The sequence below is a fragment of the Peromyscus leucopus genome, chromosome 7 (assembly GCF_004664715.2).
Source record: "Peromyscus leucopus breed LL Stock chromosome 7, UCI_PerLeu_2.1, whole genome shotgun sequence".
NCBI lineage: Eukaryota > Metazoa > Chordata > Mammalia > Rodentia > Cricetidae > Peromyscus > Peromyscus leucopus.
In genome coordinates, this window is record NC_051069.1 from 98,019,879 (window position 1) to 98,027,189 (window position 7,311).

A 7,311-nucleotide genomic window follows, 5' to 3' on the forward strand; every position below is an offset into this window, starting at 1 on the left:
GGCTGGAGAGATGGCTCAGAGGTTAAGAGCACTGGATATTCTTCCAGAGGTCCTGAGTTCAATTCCCAGCAACCACATGGTGGCTCACAACCATCTGTAATGAGATCTGGTGCCCTCTTCTGGCCTGCAGGCATACATGCTGTATATATACTAAATAAATAAATCTTTAAAAAAAAAAAAGTTAGTTATAATAAACTTTCATGATAAACTAGGAAACACTGAGACCTGAGGAAAATGGCCCAAGTCCATCTTATGTGGGTCAGTGGTCCCGTGAACTCACTTCATCATTCCTGGTCTATGATATAAACACAGATGTGCAGGGCAGTGGCAGATGAATGATGGATTACCTGTGGAGTCAACCAAACACAGACTTGAAGGATCAAAGCGCTGTAAAGCAGTCATGCTTCATCGGGGTCACTATGTCCATCGCATCCTGTGTCTGACGCAGACCACAGCAGGTCTCAGGGGAGAGTCGGCTAGCACGGCCTGACCTGTGGCTATCCCTGGTGGCTGCTGTGCGCGTGTGTCCGCCTTCAGGAGCAGGTGAGTTCCTCGCCACCAGTCATTTATTGGAAGAACCTGTTCTTGTCCATCTGCGCAGAAGAGAGGATCAAAAGCAATTTCCATTTTCCTGGAAAAGAAGGCCACTCACATTGACCCTTCTACAGCTCCGATCATTTTGTTCTCTGGCATGTCACAGTCTAACCTGGAGGAATCTCAACTCTGACCCTCTATTCTGAAAATGACATGGTCCTAAGATATCACAAACAGTTCAGGAAGCTATCTGGTGATCTGGTCAAGACAAATGGGTGCCAAAAGGCATAATAAGATTTTTTTTTATTATTTTAAAAAACTTTTTTTTTTCATTTTACATACCAATTCCAGGTCAGTTTCCCCCTTCCTCCCCTTCTCCCCTCCACCTTCCCCATCCCCCCCCCCAATCCACTCCTCAGAGAGGGTAAGGCCTCCCTTGTGGAGTCAACAAAGTCTGGCATACTAAGTTGAGGCAGGACCAAGCCCCTCCCCCCTGTGTCAAGGCTGAACAAGGTATTCTGCCCGTGGGAATGTGTTCCAAAAAACCATTTTTTTTTTTTTTTTTTTTTTTTTTTTTGTTTTTCGAGACAGGTTTCTCTGTGTAGCTTTGCGCTTTTGGACTCATTGTAGCCAGCTGGTTGAATAAGACCTGTTTCCAGTGCTATAAAGCCAAAGAAAAAACCATTTCATATACCCGGGATAAGTCCTGGTCCCACTGCCAGGGGCTCCCCAAACAGATCTAGCCATTTAACTGTCACCCACATTCACCTAGTTCGGTCCCATGCATGTCCCCCAGCTGACATGCCGGGGTCTATGAGCTCCCACAGCTCGGGGCAGCTGTCTCTGTGCTTTTTTTTCCCATCATGATCTTGACCTCACTTGCTTCTATGATCCCTCCTCCCTCTCTTCAACTGTAGTCTAGGAGCTCAGCCCATGCTTGGTTGTGGATCACTGCATCTGCTTCCATCAGTTACTGGATGTAAGTTCTATGATGACAATTCACTAATCTGATTATAGAGGAAGGTAAATTCAGGCACCCTCTCCATTATTGCTAGGAGTCTTAGCTGGGGTCATCCTTGTGGATTCCTGGGAATTTCCCCAGCACCAGGTTTCTCCCTAACCCCATAATGGTTCCTTTTACCAAAATATCTCTCTCATTGCTCTCCCTCTCTGTCCCTCCCTCCACTCAGCCATCTTAGTCCCTCCTGTTCCCATCCCCCATTCTGTCCCTTCTACCACCACCCCCACCCCCCCCCCCCCCCCCCCCCCCCCCCCCACCCCCCCCCCCCCACCCCGTTTACCCAGGAGATCTTAACTATTTCCTTTCCTGTGTCCCTCTTAGGGTTCTTCTTTTTACCTAGCTTCTCTGGGGTTGTGGATCGTGGCCTGGTTATCCTTTGTTTTATGTCTAATATCCACTTAAGAGTGAGTTAGCCAGGCGGTGGTGGCGCATGCCTTTAATCCCAGCACTCGGGAGGCAGAGGCAGGCGGGTCTCTGTGAGTTCGAGGCCAGCCTGGGCTACCAAGTGAGTTCCAGGAAAGGCACAAAGCTACACAGAGAAACCCTGTCTCGAAAAACCAAAAAAAAAAAAAAAAAAAAAAAAAAAGAGTGAGTACATACCGTGTTTGTCTTTCTGGGTCTGGGTTACCTACTCAGAGTGATTCTTTCTAGTTCCATCCATTTGCCCGCAAATTTCATGATGTCATTGTTTTTTACTGCAGAGTCTACTCCATTGTGTATATGTACCATATTTTCATTATCCAGTCTTCGGTTGAGGGGCATCTAGGTTGTTTCCAGGTTCTGGCTATTACAAATAATGCTGCTATGAATATGGTTGAGCAAGTGACCTTGTGGTATCATAATAAGAATTTAAATTCTTCTTTCTTTTCACTTTTAAAATGTTAATAGTGGCTGTTGAGATGGCTTATTAGTAAAGGCATTTGCTGCCAAACCTGAAACACAATAAACATTTCTCTGTTTTAACAAGCGATGGTAGGAGCGGGAAGTGATCTTTATCTACTTCTCCTTGCCAACTCCATTATACACTTTTTAAAATGCACATACACTTCAGTCCTACTCACCCATCCTCCCTCTTGTCCTCCCCCCCACCCCCCCCCACCCCCGTGCCCATTAATCTCTTTCCTTTTCCCAATTAGCCCCCTTCTACTTTCATGACTTTCTGTTTTGTTTTCCGAGACAGGGTTTCTCAGTGTAGCCTTAGCTGTCCTGGAACTTGTTCTGTGACCAGGCAGGCCTCGAACTCACAGAGATCCACCTGACTCTGTCTCCCAAGTGCTGGGATTAAAGGCGTGCGCCGCGCCGCCGCCGCCGCCGCCGCCGGCCGCGCCGCCACCACCACCCAGTTTATGTTGTGTTGTTGTTGTTTTGTTTTTGTGACCCAGTAAGTTCCATTAGGGCTCTTTGGAGAGCCAGAGAAAGACATGGGTGGTGGTTTGTTTACTAGTAGCTACACCACTGAATGAATCTCTTCCTCTCCCATCAACTGTTCAATTGTGCTACACACCACTTTTGTGCATGTGTCTAATTCCATGTTTATATCTCAAATGTCTGAGTATCAAAGATCTGTAAGAAAGTATATGGAACCACACTTTCAGGGAAATTTACCCCTCAGTGAGACCATAATTCTACCCAGAAAGTCGAATTAGATCCTCCGCTGAGGCTGTCTGCTTCCCAGGGCTGGAAAGTTGCTGCAGATTTTCTCTCTTAGTTTCCTTTTGACAAGCATTTTCATTAGCCACTAGTAATTATTTGCAAGAATTCATTCTTTGTATTAAACATTTTTAAAGAATTAGCATGCCATTCCCTTATAGCTACTGTTGTTCCTACTTCAGGAACAAGATGATAAGCTGTGATGTCTCAGGTAGGAGAGATCAGACACCCCAAAGTTGTAACCCAGAGCTTAGCTGTTCCTCATCACATACACACAGACTGTCACTGTTAGTCTACTGTCCCAACAGCGAATTAGGAGGTGAGCATGCTTGTGATGATGGAAATGCTAGCTGGCTGTGGTGGTACACCTTTTACCCCAGCACTTGAGAGGCAGTAGTAGGTGGGTCTCTGAGTTCAAGGCCAGCCTGATCTAGTTAGAAAGTTCCAGGCTAGCCAGGGTTACGTGGCGAAACCCTGTCTCAAAAAAAGCGGGTGGGGTGGGGGAACTGTTATACTGTTATACATTGACTGTTCGCATTTCAATTTCCTAGTTGTAATGTTGTACTTGTTTGCTGGATGCTTCCATTGGGGAAACATGGTAAAGCATAGAGGGAATTGTGTGTTGTTTCTTATAACTGTAATAACTACATGAGAATCTGTAGTTATTACAAAGAAAAAAATTGAACTTAAAAAATAAAAAGAGAAATCACTCAATTAAAAATACTTAACACACACTTCAACAGACAGAAGATAAAGGGGTTGGGTTCCCAGTACCCACTCTGGGCAGCTCACAGTTACCTGTACCTCCAATTCCAAGAGATCCAATGCTCTCTTCTTGTCTTTGTGGGCATGTTTACACATATGAACATACCCCCCACATACACATACACATACATAAAAATAATAAATGAACCTAAAAAAGTCAACAACAAAGACATGTTTATTCTGCCCCACGGTTCCAGGCACAGTCCACCACAGCAGGGAAGTGACTCGTTTATCTAATTATTCTTTATCAATAAAAACTCAGGAGTCAGATATCGGGGCGAGAACCTGAATGATCTCTGAATCTCTGAATGATCAGAGAAGCAGCAGAGAAGTGACCAGTGACCTCCTCTCTCTTTCTTTCCTTGATCCAAAATGCCTGAAAATCTTTCTAACCCCTCCCTACTACTTCCTGTGTCTCTCTATATGTCCTGGGTCCTCCAAAACCTCTATGGCTAATTTTGGTCAGCTAGTACCTAGCTCCTCCCTCTGATTCAAACTAAACTTTATTGGCAATCTTGGGAGTGTCAGTACAATCAAAATATCCCACAAGAGGAAAGTCATGGTAGCAGGAGCTCAGCGCATCTGGTCCCCCCATATCTGTAGTCAGGAAGCAGAAAGAGGCAATGCTGGTGCGCAGCCTCCTTTTTGTTCAGTTGGACCCTTCAAGCCCAGGGCATGGTGTTGACCTCTTTAGAAGGGTCTTCCCACTTCAATGGACCCAATCAAGATAATCCCTCAAAGCGGTGCCCAGAGGCTAACCAAATCCAAATAACCCCTCCCAGGTGCCTGGAGGCTTGCCTCATACGAAATTCCAGATCCTCTCGAGTTGACTGTCAGGACTAACCATCTCACCACTGTGCAGCTACCAAAATGGCTAATAATATGATTGGGAGCATCGGATCCTGAAGAGTCATGACAATGTAGGTGTATCAGTTATTTTTCTATTGCTATGATAAACGCCATGGCCAAAACAACTTATAGAAGAAGAGCTTGTTTGGGCTTATGATTCCAGAGAGATAAGAGTATGGCATGACAGGTAACAGCAGTCATGGGAGCCGGAGCATAAAGCTGAGGGGCTCACATCTTGAGCTATAAGCAGGAGGCAGAGAAAATAAAGAACTGGGAATGGTATGTGGCTTTGAAACCTCAAAGCCTACCCCTGGTGACATACTTCCTCCACCAAGACCACACCTTCTAAACCTACACAAAAAGCACCACTAACTGGGGGCCAAGTATTCAAACAGCTGACTTATGGGGACGTTCTCATTCAAACCACCACAGTAGTCAACATAGCCTCTACCAGGGTTCTGTTTCTAAGACACCAGTTTAGAATCTTTCCTGAGAGTTCTTGGTGACTCTCCCCAGTGAAAGTGATGATGATCAATTGATCAATCGATTGATAGATAGAAAGAAAGAAAGGTAGGATAGATAGATAGATAGATAGATAGATAGATAGATAGATAGATAGATAGATGGATGATAGATATAGATAAATGATATTCTTTCCTGTGAGTAACTAAAACCAATGCCGCTATCACTTGAGTCTCATTTCTACCATTATCAAATGAATGATTTGGACTAAATAACACTGAAGCAGTTTTCCAGGTCTGATTTTCTTGATTCTTTTTGTTTGTTTTTTTGAGGTCAGGGTTTCTCTGTGTAGCTTTGCGCCTTGTAGTCTAGGCTGGCATTGAACTCAGAGATCTGCCTGCCTCTGCCTCCTAAATGCTGGGATTAAAAGCATGTGCCACCACTGCCCAGCAATTTTCTTGATTCTTGGTAATTGTATAACTTAATATAATTTGCTTCATCACATTAAATTTGAGTAATAATTTTACATCACATAAAGTTTTATCTTTAAAAATATTTGCTGTACATTCATGATACCATGGCCATTCCAGAGAGTTTCATCAACTCTCTCTTCATGCTGCCTTTGTTATGAGTTATTTGCACTGTAATAAGCTAGGCAATTTTCTGATTATCTCATTCAGGGAAAACTAGTCATGCCGCACTGGATAGTTTCCTGTAAAAACCCCCAGGGACTCACTGTGCTTCCTCCTTGACCTCCATTTGCCTATTTGATTGAACACACAGATAAAAGGAGAATTGATGAGAACATGAAATGATCTAACTTGAAATGTTTTTCTTTTTTCTTTTCTTTTCTTTTCTTTTTTCTTTTCTTTTCTTTTTTTTTTTTTTTTTTTTTTTGGTTTTTCGAGACAGGGTTTCTCTGTGTAACTTTGTGCCTTTCCTGGAACTCACTTGTTAGCCCAGGCTGGCCTGGAACTCACAGAGATTCGCCTGGCTCTGTCTCCTGAGTGCTGGGATCGCCCGGTGGAAATGTTTTTCATTATTACATTTATTTATTTGGGGGGCGGGAGTCGGATGTGTGTGCCATAGTGCACTTGTGGAGGTCAGAGAACAACTTTGAGAGTCAGTTCTCCTTCCACCATAGTAGATACCTCTCCTAGGTACTGAACTCAGGTCATCAGTTTGGTATCAAGTGCCTTTATCCACTGAGCCTTCTTTCTGAACTTAGCTTTTTATTTCTATTGTGTAAAGGGAGAATGTGTCTGGTTGGGGTGGGGGTGGGTTCCAAGGACAACTTTGTGGAATCAGTTCTCTCCTCCTACCTTTATGTGGATTCTGGACATTGAACTCAGGTCACCAGGCTTACAAGATGAACACCTTTACCCTGTGAACCATCATGACAGTCCAGAACTAACTTAAAAAAAAAGATGATATCATCATCATCATCATCATCATCATCATCATTATTATTAGTTTTGTTTTTCAAGACAGGGTTTCTTTGTGTAGTCTTGGCTGTCTTGGAACTCACTCTGTAAATCAGGCAGGTCTCAAACTCACAGAGATCCTTCTGTTTTTGCCTCCCAAGTGCTGGGATTAAAGGCGTGCACCACCACCAGCAGCCTATTTTTATTTTCTGAGCATTTGTTCACATGTATGTCTGTGTGCCACATGTGTGCCAGGTGCTCGCAGAGGCCAGAGGAGAGCATAGGATGCCCTGGAGCTGGAGTTATGAAGGGTTGTGAGCCACCATGCTGGGAACTGAATCCAAGTCCTCTACAAGAGCAAGGAGTGTTCTTAAAAGCTGAGCCGTCTCTGCAGCCCCCAGATCTACCAACTAACTAAATATATATATGAATTTGCAATCCTGCTAGGAAGGCAGATTCCTGGATCTGGATGGCCAGCCAGCCTGTTCTACTTGGCAAACTCCAGGCCAGTGAAGACATTTTCTCAAAACACAAGATGAGGGGGAGGGGGTTTCAGAGTGGGTGAAGGGATAGCTCTGTGATTAAGAACACTTGCTACTCTTGCAG